The 13468-nt window shown below is 42.0% G+C and overlaps 1 protein-coding gene across 7 annotated transcripts in view; it reads left to right on the top strand.

Moving 5' to 3' along the window:
* Positions 1-400: 400 nt before the first annotated feature.
* The window catches only part of SYTL5 (synaptotagmin like 5), a 77518-nt gene continuing 64450 nt past the window's right edge, over positions 401-13468 (top strand). For 2 of the 7 annotated variants that reach the window (XM_040057090.2, XM_058419324.1), the window contains exons 1-2: positions 2060-2180; positions 3414-3532. The gene's annotated coding sequence lies outside the window, so the exon portion shown is untranslated. Of the gene's footprint in view, positions 515-734; positions 870-2059; positions 2181-3413; positions 3533-13468 lie in introns of those variants that run through there. The other 5 variants (XM_040057089.2, XM_040057091.2, XM_040057087.2 and 2 more) reach the window with 4 other exon arrangements.

A 13468-nucleotide genomic window follows, 5' to 3' on the forward strand; every position in this document is an offset into this window, starting at 1 on the left:
CCGGCTGCTCCGCCCCGCTCCCGGCAGGTCGGGAGGGCAACCCCAGCTCCCTCCCCGCATCCCGGTCCGGCTCCCTCCCCGCATCCCGGTCCGATTCCGGCCCGCATCCCTCCCCTTATCCCGGTCCGGCTCCCGGCCGGCGAGAGGCGCTGCGGGAGCGCGGCCGCGGGGCCGGATCGGCAGCGGGAGAGGCGCGGGGGGACGCGGTGGAGGCGGCTCCGGTGCCGGCTGGGCTGGAGCCACGGCCGGGAGCCCCGGGCTGCGGGAGCGGTGACAGGCTGGCTGTCGCAGGGCTGTCCCTGCGGGGTCGCTGGCCGTGCCCCGTCTGAGCGCGGGGCTGTCCGGGCTCGGTGCGGGCTGTGCGCTTGGTGCGCTCCGTGCCCGAGCCGGGAGCAGAGCCCGCGGGAGAGGGGCTTCACCTCCCCGCCCCGCCGGGCTGCGGAGCCGGCAGCAGCAGCCCTCGGCAGAGACGGTGCTGCTTGTACGCGGTTTTCCTCCCCTGCCGAGGTTCCTGGTGAGTCCGTCATTCTTAACAGCAACTGGTTTTGGGGGGGGGTGTTTCGGTTTTGTTCTCTTTTTTTTTTTTTTTTTTGCCTTTTCTTTACCCTGAGAGAAGAACGCGAGGAGAGAGCCTGCGGCACGGTGGAGACCTCCCGCCGGAGCCCGGGTGCTTTGGTGTTAATAACCTGATAGGGGATGCCCGCGTATTTGGTTGGGGTTTTATTTTTGAACAGTGCTTTCTGCAACGTGTTACCGGGAAAATCCAAGGTGGTGGCTCTTCCCCGTCAGTGATGCCGTCTGGGGTTGTGGTGCCGTGGGAGGGATGGTAAAGAACGGGCTCGCAGTTAGTTGTTCTCGCCGCTGAGCAGGTGAGTGGCTCCGTGGCGCCCAGGTGAAGATCGGCTCTAGCTGTGTGCTGCCTACATTTTTCTTCCTTTAAAAAAATATAGTTACTTATTCTTAAATACAATCATGTATAACTTCAATTTTCTTTTATGGCCGTCCAAAGAAAAGAATAAATGATGGAGGCTAAGAACCAATTACACAGTAGTTTAGGGGTATTTGATAGCTACTGAATGCAGCTAACCACCACTCATTCCAGTATTCCAAGCGTGGAGTGATAGCACGGGAACAATTAGGGATTCTGCACCCCGGAGTTAGTGATTCTTGGAAAGCCATGGCAGGAAACATTTAATGAGATTGCCAGGGAAGTAACCCTTTCAGTGGATTTGAGAGGACAGAGGAGCAGGTGGAACAATCACTCCTGAAGTGCACAAGTGTTACTGTTTTGCTGTGTGCACTTCAGCTGAGAGATTTGTTCAAGGTGCAGCCCATTAAGCATTTTAACGACCCTTGCTGTAGAGATGCTGGGAGTATATGTTGGTTTTGGTGGATCCAAAAGGAAGAAGAAGTGGTTGGATCCTTGCCTAAAAAGGTTGTAGTGAGGAATGGCCTCTTTACTTAAGAGGGAAAGGAAAAGGAAAAAAAAAAAAAAAAAAAAAAAAAAAAAAGGGTTTAAGATCAGCCAGTGCTGGAAATTTGAAGTTGGACATCCTGAAGGCAGGTTTTTTTTAAAAATAAAAGTAGTCATTAAGCTAATAAGTTCTTAGAGGTCTTTCATCACTAAAAAACTAAATCAGGGAGGTTTTCTGTGTTTTGTTTTTGTTTTTTTTTTTTTGTTTTGTTTTATTTGTTTGGTTGGTTTTGGTTGGTTGGTTGGTTTTTTCCCCTAAAGGCAGGTTTATTTATACCCAGACTTAGTATGGGGAAATCTTATGGGCCATATGTAGGGGAGGCCAGAACAAGCAATCATGATGAACTCTTATCACTTCAATTAGGCATATGATCAGGAAATCTCCATCATCTCTGAGAGCACACTCCCCATGCAGTCTCTTTCCTTTGCTTCCCAACCTCCTTGATGTAAAAGGGCTCAATAATACTGAGAGCAGCCCTGAGGAGAAGAACTTGGGGGTGTTGGTTGACGAGAAGCTCAGCATGACCTGGCCATGTGCCCTTGCATCCCATAAAGCCACCTGTGTCCTGGGCTCCACCCACAGCAGCATGGGCAGCAGGTCCAGGAGTGGGGTTCTGCCCCTCTTGTCTGCTCTGGTGTGACCCCACCTGCAGTGCTGCATCCAGCTCTGGGGCTCCTAACAGGGGAAGGATGTGAACCTGCTGGGGTGAGTTCAGAGGGGACCACAAAGATGATCAGGGGGCTGGAGCACCTCTGCTGTGAGGACAGGCTGAGAAGATGGGGGTTGTTCAGCCTGGAGAAGGCTCTGGGGGGACCTCGTAGCACCTTTCAGTACCTAAGGGGCAGGCTACAAGGAAGCTGGAGGGGGACTTCTGACAAGGACAAATAGTGATAGGACAAGGGCTAATGCCTTTAAGCTGACAGAGGGTTGATTCAGATTGAATATTAGGAAGAAATTCTTCCCCAGGTTGGTGAGGTACTGGAGCAGATTGCCAGGGAATTTGAATGGCCCATTGCTGGAAGTGTGGAAGGCTATGTTGGGTGGGGCTTTGAATAACCTGGTCAAGTGGAAACTATCTCTGCCCATGGCAGGAGGGATGGAATTGGATGAACTTTTAGGTCACTTTCAACCCAAGCCATTCTGTGTTTCTCTGACATCAATGGTTAGACTTTCACTATATATTTTCCTGTGTATCTTTAATATAAATTATTCCCTAAGTGTAATTAGATCCAGGGGTCTCCATGTTTTTTTTTTTCCATCTAAGCAACTATGGAAGATGGGAGTTACTATTCATAGATCTGAGTAAGGTTTGAGGAATGTGATTTGTAAGGCTCAGGTGTACCTACAATTCCCAGACAGACTATTACAGTGTTTAAACACTTGAAGTTATTTAACATGTTAACATTTCTAAGCTCCATTCAGCACTATGTTTATCCTTAAGAAATATTTAATCGCATGTTTGGCTTTTTTAGATTTTGTGGCAGTTGAAACCTTAAGTTCTTTAGGGGTGAATAAATGCTTATTTAACCAAAATTCTATGTGAATTTTCAGTTGTAGCTGTATTTTTCACAATGGAAAGACAGCAGGCATGAAGGACCTTATGAAACAATTTTCAGTGTGATGGTGTAGTCACCCAGTTGTTTGCCTGTCTGCAAAACATATTTGTATTACAAAATGTAATATGGATCCTTGTTGGATTTGTTCTAGGTCACCTTATCAAGAGAGATAAATTTAATATCTGATGATTAACTACCATCTCTTAGTAAGATATTTGGCCTTGTGGGGTGGAGGGAGGAAGGGAATCTGCTTGCTGGAGTCATTGCTGAAGACACCTGCAGCGCAGGACTGTGTTGTGGCTGAGCACCGTCTCCCAGTGTTTATTGCTCTTTGCCTTGCCTACATTTACTCTGCCTTCTAATCAAACTTCGTTCATGCCAGGGACAAGCACACTTGTGTTCTTTGTCAGCCCAGAGCCTGGAAACACAGGAAAGCAGAACAGGCAAGCACAGTGCGAAGAACAGACCTTGAAGACCGGCATGGATTTGGTTCCAAGGGTGGTAGGTAGCGGGTGATTTGGTTCTAAGGGTGGTAGGTAGGGGGTAATTTGTGGTAGGCACAAGAAGCTCTTATGTGCGTATTTCTTTGAATTTCACAGTAACTTTTCTCAACTCTTTATATTGAGGGAATGCACAAACGTATATGTACAATATTTAACAGTCAGGCTTTCTGCATTCTTTCTGCTCCAAACACCCTGGGTCTGTTGTACACAAAAAAAACCCAAAAAAACCCAAACCAACAAAAAACCAAAACCAACCAACAAACAAAAAGGTCTGCTTTTAGCATGTCTCTTAGTCTTTCCTAGGTGTGACTTAGTGACCCCATTTTGTGGGGCTTTTCATATGTTGGGACATAGCCTCAGGACAGAATCAATTGCTTGAGAACTGAATTTGTCTGGGTTCTTTTTTTTTTTTTAAGTATTTCTCTGCCTGCACGGAAATTTCTCTATTCAATTACTCTAATCTGGACCTTTTTATTTTCTTCATAACTTTTCCCTGGGTATGCTTTTTTGTATTGCTTAGAAACAGAAATGGAAACAGAAACGAAACAAAATTCCATTGTGGTTTGAACTGTATTCCACAAATGGGTATTAACGAGGAAGCTCCTTAAATGAGCATTTTATTTCTTTTGAAGAGAGTTGCTCTGCACCTTCACTTAAATGTACCTCTGGAATACTTAAATTACCTGAGGCATCCCTCATTGTTGACATATAACATGTTTTTGTGTGTGTGTGTGAAGGATTATCGCTCACCACAGCCTGTGCTTTTTAGGAGTGGTTACATTTTGTGTGGGGATGACTTGTGATCTACATGCAGCTCACTGTAATTGTGTCTCTGACGTGGGGCTCCAGTGACTTTTGGATCACTCTGCCAACTTTCACCTGTTCAAACTGTGCCTGGCAAGCTGGGAAAGTAGCAGTGCATCCACAGGTGGGAGGAAAACGTGTTCACAGCATGAGGGTCTCCAAGCTTTTATACAGTTTATAAAATACATACAGAGATGGAGACAATGCAGGAATTGTGTACAGAACCAGTGTGTTCCCAGGGCTTGAACAGGAGTGGAGCTTGGAGGAGACATTTGGGGTTGGGGTTTTTTCATGTGTATGATAAAGAAGTTGCAAGTGTTACCTGAATAATGTGGAAGAAAATGTCCATGACCACGGGAACATTGTTTCCAGGGATTCTGCTATTGAATATCTGGGAAAAAGTGGTGTTTGGAAGCAAGCCATTCGTCACCTAGAGATTATATTTTTCATTTGCAGTTACTGCATGACACAGCTAATGGCTTTTTGAGCAGTTTTATGTGCTTTGAATCTGAGCTTGCCTCCTTCTGCAGTCATTGCAGAGCTCGAGAGAAGGTCAGTCCTGGAAAGAGTTATACTTATTATTGGTTCTAAAACCTCACTCATTGTCCAGAATCTCCGCACAAAATCCCTGGTGCCCGGTGAGTCAGGGAAGAGAAAAATGGAGGAAATAAGGATCCAAATTCCCATTCTCACAATATCAAGAAAATAAATAGGATAATAATGCCAAGATAAACAGGTGCTTACACACACGTGCAAATTTGGAAGGCTTCAGTTAAATACAAATTCAATTAAATAAAGATATGATCTAGGAATTAGCATCCATTCACAGTAGGCATTAGTGCAGCAATGGCACCAACTGCATCATGGAGTGTGTTAACATCAGCAGCCAGACCCATGGGATTTGTGCGGGGAATGGCAAGTTGTAATCCTGTCTAAAGTAATCCAGAAGACCAAAATATGAGGAAACTGAGTGTTTTTGAAGCCTGTATGTTTGAAACATATTTGAGTTTTGCAGTGAAGGTTAATAGTAAAAAAAAAACCAACACAGCTGCCTGCATGCAGAGGTTGCATTGCAGAAGCCACTTTTCCTGGCAGTTTTCTAAACTAGCTGTTGTTTCTGTAACATTTTTCATAGCTGCCAACTATAAAACAGCTTCCTTGACTCTAGTCATGCTCTGGAGTGCAAGTATATTTGTCTTTCAAGGAGCATTTCTATTCCTTTTTTTCCAGAGATGCATTTTATACCTTTTAAATATTTTAAAATTTAGATGCTACAGTAGTGAAAATGTCTATTAACTGCTGGCATCCATATCCAGATTAGAGCTCATTTTATTGTTACTACCAGTGTGAAGTTTTAGAGGGGAAAAATAATGAGCTTTTAATGGGAATGTAGTTCTTAACTCTGTCTAGCTTTGAAACCCTCCCTGTCAGAACAATATGGATGAGTAGGAAGGAGTTAGGAGGGGAACAGCGATTAATGCACTGAAGAATAACGATTTATTAGGTAAGACTGAAAATGAATGAGGGAGAAGGTTGTACCTCCTTGGTGTTTTGTCTCTGCTGGGGAATTATGGCTGCAAAGAAGGTGGAGAAGTTTGAGAAACCTGTGCAAACACAAGTGTCACCTGGCTGGTGAGGGTTAGTGAGGAGTGCCCTGGAAGAGGGGTGGGAATTCCATGTGTGTTTGTAAACCCTGTGCTTCCCTTAGGGAGTGTTTGTTTGGCTTTGGCCTTCCCAGAATTCAGAACCTGAATGGAGTTTATTCAAATTTAGCCAAGCATTCTCCCGGTGTCTGGACTGTCAGCATGGGGCACTAGAAATAATATTCCTTTGGATTTCCTGTTTTTCCTGAATGTATTTCGGCAGGGGTTTGTTTCGGTTATGATTGTGAGAAACCTTAGTGGGATTATTAAAATGGTATCATCCAGGATAAAGTAGAAGTCCTTCTTGATCAAGTTTTTTCTTACCAATTTTTTTTTTTTTTTGAGACAACCTCTTATTTTGCAGGAATTTGCTGTTTGCCATGAGATCACTTTAATCCATGACCTTGCCAGTGACATTTCACTTTTATTGTGGAAGAGAGCAGAAACACATCAAAATGATTTGTGGTACGCTAGTTTTGAAAGTGCACATTCTCAATTAGGTGTCTAAATAATTAATGTCATAGTCCTTATATTTGAATTGAAATTATGAGCTCACTTCTGATTAATTTTGTGAAAACATTTTAATATTAGTTTGCCACACCGTGTTTCCAAATATGAAAAGACAATGTTTGGGACTAAAAGCAGTTAAGAATTCAGTGTCAGGCTTGGTGAAGGCTTGGATCATTGATATCTGTAAAAATCCTGTCTCTGAACAGTGCAGTCTGTCTTCTGGCCTATTCCTGTGCTCACTGAGATCATGAAGGTTCTGGATTTCAGTCATTGAATCTCTGCACTTGTTCCCATCCTGGTTTCTGATAGGGTTGATCTGAGCCAGTCCTGTTACTAAAGACAGAATAATTTCATTCAATTAATTTTAAATATACTGTAGATTGATTCAAAGGCTCATTATGTCTGTAGTGGGCCCCCTTAAAATGCATAACAATATCACAAATAATGTGTTTTTCATCTGGCCTTTCTCCATTTAATTGAAAAGATAATGTTTAAACAGCAATAACTGCTTCTGAACTTTCAATCTGTGCAATATCTTATGTTTTGATACCAAAACCAGCCATCAGACAATGTCATGGATGATTGCAGGTTTGTTTGAGGTGTGTCAATGTCCATCAGTAGCACACAACCAGCTGATTCAGCTATGATTCAACTATGAAAACCCCATGAGTGCATGAAAAATGAGGGCACTTTAATTGCACAAAGAGTTTATGGTGGAATAGTTTATTGTACATCCTGTATGCAGCACACGTTTATTGATTGCCCAAGGCTCAAAAAGATAAAAGTATCCCAAGTTTTTTTTGATACTCTTGCCTTCTGATTTGATATGATTCTACTGCTTCTCCTTGGCAGTAGACCACACCTCATGCATAAACCTGCACTTTTTTCAAAGTGTTTATTTTTGGTATTCTCAAAAAAGTCCTTTTTGAAATTCTGGCTTTTATTAATGGAGAGGGAATGAGACCAGGTTCAAGGTGTTCACTGTACATCCAAGGAACAGAAGAGTGGGGACAGAATAAGGTATCATCATGTGGCAGCCTCACACAGCCAGGAATGGGAGATTTTTGTTTAGGGTTGTTTTTTCGTTGTTGTTTAATCGGTAATTCTAATAACAAAATGACCAGTAACAAGACAGGGAATAAGCAGGAGGCCAGTGACAATTAGCAGCCTGTGTTTGTGGTTTAGGAAGAGATTCTTTGCTCCCAGTGGGTTTCTGTTGAGTTTTGAAGGACCTTGCATACCTGATCATCTTGTGGTTCATTTTAAAAGCATAGACAGAAACTTGCTCTTTTGAAAGAGTACCTGAAAATAACAGTGGAAAATACCTCTAATATTGAAATGCATTCCCTGTTGTTTGATATATTTTGTTTACCAGTGGCTCTGGATAATGCAAAAAGAAAATTAGCAAACTGCACAGAAATCTAAAACTGAGAATCTTTCAATTGGTCGGTGACAAGTCAAACAAATGTTCTTGCATTAGAAAAATGCAATTTCTTTTTGTACTATAAAATGTCTACATCCTGAAATTAAGAGGCCATGACCATATTCTTTGACTATTAATACATTACCACTTTTCTTATCACCACTGTTCTTATTTAAGGGATGCCATGGCATTGATCCACCCAGCTTATTACATCTGCATCTCCAGTGAATACCTGATGGAATCTGAGGATGTTGGTTTGATAAATGCACAGTATGGTACACATAATTTGGCACAGCATAATTTTGGCTTTCTGTCTGTGGGTTTTGTGCGCTGCAGTATATAATCTTCAGTAGCAGAGGTTGACTTCTCCCATTGTGTTTTGAAGCCCTGGCATAAAGTGAAACATAAATAGCAGGTCAGCATGATCAGGACAGTGTCATAATGAAATATTATGTGGTACTTGAGGTGTTTTGGATTCTGTAGAAATAAATAGAAATTCTACAAATTATGTTTTTTGGATGAAAATGTTTTCAGTTACCAGAGGAAGAGTATGCTTTATTGTGCTCAGGGGCTGTGCTGGTTTACTGCAGTTCCCTGGCCACCTGAGACCTTTTGGTTTTTCTCCAACAGCTGTAAAACAACATTGTATTAAAAGTATTGGGTTTGAGGGAAACTAAAAACGGAGCTGAAGCCAACTGAACAATACAATGACAGTTCAATTTCTTCAGCAGAGCTGTATCAGCTTACATCACCAGAAAGGTCGGATCTCTGTAATTAAAGCAGTTCAAACTGGGCTCTTTGTTCTCTGGCAAAATGGATGGGGAGAGTCCTTTTAGTGTCCTTCTAGACACAAATTTAAATGGTCATTCTCTCATATGTGGACACTCAGTTATGTGTGGGAACTCCTGCACACCTGGAAATCTGCTGGAGGCTGGAAGCGGAACTGGAGGCTGATAGTTCTCAATCTTTGATGAAAACCGAAAACTGAGACGTGCATTTTCATGGGGACAGATTTTAGTGTCAATCTTGATAATCAAATTATGCTTTCCAAGGTTTGTGGCAGTTCTGCATTGGAAAAAAAGGTCTAAACTGGATTGGCTTGAGTAGGTTATAGTCTGGAGTGAGTGTGAACAGAATGTTTGTTGCAGATGGCTGAAACATGAAGGAAGCAATAGCTTTGAGCTCTAGCAAAACCAGATAGTTTTTCCCTGGTCTACTTATGTCACCCTCTGAGTCCCTTTTTCCAGCCCCTGGTACAATTTCTCTTCAATCTTTTGTTCCTGTGGAGCACTAAAGACAGAGTTACTACTTTGCCAAAATGCTGTTACACCTTCCCCACATTAAATGTCTTCAATTATTTATGTGTCTAGAGACCTCAAGAAGGGTGAGGGTGAGAGAAGTTGTGACAAATGGGGGAAAAAAAAAAAAAAGGCAGCCAAGTGGAAAACAGCAAAATAATGTTTAAGTCTCACAACCACTAACTGTGATACATTACAGTGGCGTTTCATGACCTGTGCTAGTGCAGTTTTTCTTGCTCTCTGAGACAGAAGCATGAGAGCATTTACATTATGCCAGAAAGTACAAAAGGAATGGAGTGGATACCAAGGAATTCTTTAGTTTTCCTTCCCACAATTGTCCATAAATCCAAACTTGAACAAAAATGGTGCCCCTGTGCTTCCTTAGTTAAATTTGTTGCAATTAATAGACCTGATTGGTAGTCTAAAAATCAAAGACAAGTTTTTAAGTTCTGGGAAACCTCCCAAACTGAGTTGTTTCTATACTGATGCCTCAGGGTATTAGTCTTAGCTTGCAGTGCCTTGTTCTCCCAAGCTACAGTTTAATTAACTTTTGCACCATTTATAATATTGGTTTCGATGAAAAAGGCATCAAAGGAATTATTTGTTTTGGTGCTTCCTCTAACTGAGAAAATAGTCTCAGCTGCTCCAGGAGTTTGAATTTCTTTGTTTAAGGAATGACAAAGATGGTCACAGAAGTCTTGAAAGAACCTCCCTTGTGTTAAGAGTAAGAACAGGAGACAGATGGAATTAACAGTTTTGGATACACTGTAAGTGGCATAACCAGCAATTCTTATAGATCAGGTTGCCCAATACCTCTTGCACATAGTATATTTTTCATTTTGTATTTAGTTTTTTGTGTGCTTGTCGTTGGTTTTCGTTTATTTTTTGGGTTCTTTTCCCTTTCACATTCTTCCAAAATCACCTAAATTTTACCATTGGGAAGCTTGTCTTCATGTACTTGGTAGCATTTGCAAGAATTATTGAACTTGAATGAGCTATGCCTTCCTCCACAAGCTTAAAATATGGCTTTAACCAGACAAACTTTAACAGCATCTGCAAAAAAATGTTCCCTGACAGAATATGTCTAAGTATGAGGTGCCTGCCCTAAGACTTGTGTATGAATTTGTGAAAATGGAAATGTCATACACCTATGACAAAGTAAAGCAATGTGGTGGGTTTACTTCCGTGCTCTTGTCAGAATGTTCATCTAGAATATGTCCCTAGGCAGTGTGAGTATTGCAAAAAAACCTAATTTTTGATAGTTAACATGGCAAAATTGTTAGGAACTTGACCTTTTATAATGGAAAAAAAACCTGTTAGTTTTTACTGGAGAGGCTTGCTGGGACACCTGATGTTATATGCCAGGCAGGAAAGGAGGAATCCTATTTGCCACAGAAAAAAAAAAGGAGAATTTTAGCAATTTGATATAGTGTGTGCATTTTATGCCTGGTATACCCATAATATCAGTGAGCCTCGTGGCCTTTGATGTGTTTTTCCATGGCATAACCTCTTGGACCAGGAGATGGGATTCTCCTTGTGCTGGCTGCAAGCAGAAGCAGAGAGGACTTGAGAGATTTGCTGTGGTTTACATGTGTTGGGTGACAATGGCTTCTTCTTTGTACCATCCTGCTGCTCTTTTTGGAGGATTATCCCTTTCCATATTTTTGCATGGGTTTAGGAGCTCTCCTGAGCAGTGGTGAACTGATAATTTGCATGACAAAATATCACAGAACAGAAGCATGCAAAAAACTTCACAAGAATTTGGGGGTTGTATAATAACTTCCATGAAAATTACTTGTATAGATGAAACTTTTATTTTAGAAATCTCTGTAATAAGTTACTGAGGAGACACAATCCAATTGAAGAGTTGGAGAGAGCCAAGCAATACTATATCTGCCTTTAAATGCCTTTAAGTGACTTGTTGTGGGCTTTGCCTGCTACTACAGCAGAAATTAATACATGAAAAGCTGATGAAAATTTCAGAGCTCAATATAAGAAAGTGGTCAGAGAAGGTAAATTGGTGCATGGATTGTGAGAATAGTTTAGTGGGATATATATATAAGCACATATAAAATGAAATATCCTGTATTCCCCAGAATTCTGCTGAATCCTTCTTTCCCAATTCTGTGGCAGCAGGGGAACGAGGAGTCTGAGTAATCTGTGTCAAAGTGGTCAGCTAATCTTCCTTCTGCAGGCTGGAGGGAATGTTCCAGTATCTAAAAGCACTCATACACCTCATATTCATTCATATCTTCCCTTTGTCTCCACAGCAGGTCATGAGTAATCTTCTTGTGAGCTGGTTTCTAACAGCAATAAGGCCTGCACTTAGTACATCTAGGAGCAATGAATTCATTTATTAAACCAATTTCAGTCCACACCTAGAGGCCTGGAAATCTAATTGTGTCTCTCCTTTTGCCTCCATGGGTAGGACGTCCCTGTTCCCAAACATTTGCACTGTGTATAAGTAATTAACCTTTTTATTTTTATTTTATTTAAGCAGAATATTTTTAAGTATCCTGGCTTACTCCCTTCACAAACAATTGAGGAGGACATCCCACATGTGAGATCATCTCCCATATAGATCCTCAGTGATTAGACAGCCTCTCCTTTATCTGCCAAGGATCCCAGGGAGATTCTAGCCCGGCAAATCAGATTTTGCTCACATGTGGGCCAGGCATCCTTGGCTGACATTGTCTCCAAACCTCTTGTTTCTCTTCCTCTGATGTGCAGGTTTGAATCCCTTGCTCTCTCATGGGGACACCTCTGCCCTGAGCTGTGGGATGGGTGCTTCCCATGCACTTTGGGTTATTTAGAAATGTTGGATCTGCACAGGGAAACTGCACCAGGGAATTGGGCTCCCTGGTGGGCTGCAGCCCAGGAGAGGCGTTAAGGTGTGGTGCTACAAAGCAGATTTTATCCTCCTATTACCTCATCTGACAGATGTGTGGTGAGTTGACCAGACGTGTTTGTTCACGATGGGGAAAAGCTCTTGGGTTGCTGTGAGGGAAACTGAACTATAAAGGAGCTTAAGGTGGGAGTTGAGTGAATCTTATAGATGAGATTTGACAGCTCTGCATCTCTGATGGTAAAGTTCTTCTTGAGAAAGGAATGTTGAGAAATGAAGTCATCTCTACAGTGTGTCTGTTTATTCGTTTGTGAAATCTATTGAGTGACATTAGCAGAACATATCAAAGCTGATCATGTCCTGGTTGGAAAATCCAGTGATCTAAAGGTTGATCCTTTCCGTAGAAAAGCACAGCTCAACCTGCAACCCTTTTGCCTCGCAATGCACCGAGAAAAGGTGCTCAAGCTCTAATTTAATTCAAGGAAAGCTTATAATTTCGTTGTTGTTGTTAATGGAGTGGTGTTCCCTGCTTGAGCACCACATGTTTCCTAATGGCAGGAGACCTTACTGAGGATGTTGTGTGCAAACAGCTCAGCATCCTGTGGTCTCTCTGTGAGTGCTGGAGTTCATACTGTGTTTGACCTATGGGCTGGCACAGAACTGCAGAGTTGTGCTGTCAAACAGGCTGCTGAACAACGCTGAGTTCAACCAGAAAGTTCTTCCATCTGCCATCCCGAATTGTTTCGTAATGTACTGTGCTTCTCTTTTTATGAGGCTATGTAGTGATGCTGCAAGTAGTTTATATATAAATATAAGAGATGAAGGAGTGGAGGGAGAGGCTGAGAATCTGAATACATTTGTTAAAACATGGCTTGGAGTTTCTAGGACTCATTATTTAAGAGAAGTAACTGCCCTTTCTAAGGGTGATCTATTGTTTCAGAAATGTCTTGCAGTTTTCTCAGTAACAGATTAAAGTACTGAAGACAGTGTTGTCTTCAGATATTATTTTCAACATGTATTTAACACTGAGTTACCCATACAGAGCGACTGCAGGTTGATAAAGGGATTAGGTTAGCCTCTCTTTTGGGGGGGTTGGTCTGTATGTTTTTGGGGTAAATTTGAAGCAGTTGAGAAACTTCAATGATCTGTTTCCAAGTGCAATCCCTTCACATTGGAGGATATTTTATTCTTTCAACATGCTTTTAGTAGCTGGAGGTGTGTTGTTTACAAGGCTGTGCTTCTCATTCAATAAATCACGTGTGGCAAAGACAAAGCTGCATTACTTGTGTCCAGCTTGTTACATTTTCAGCAGTTTGCAATGCAGGTTTTTCCCAGATTTTACTGCTTCTTCTTGTGCATTATACAGCACTAATAACATTCTAACTCCCAACTTTTTTTGTTCCATTTTTTG

Source organism: Hirundo rustica, chromosome 2 (genome assembly GCF_015227805.2).
Source record: "Hirundo rustica isolate bHirRus1 chromosome 2, bHirRus1.pri.v3, whole genome shotgun sequence".
Lineage (NCBI taxonomy): Eukaryota > Metazoa > Chordata > Aves > Passeriformes > Hirundinidae > Hirundo > Hirundo rustica.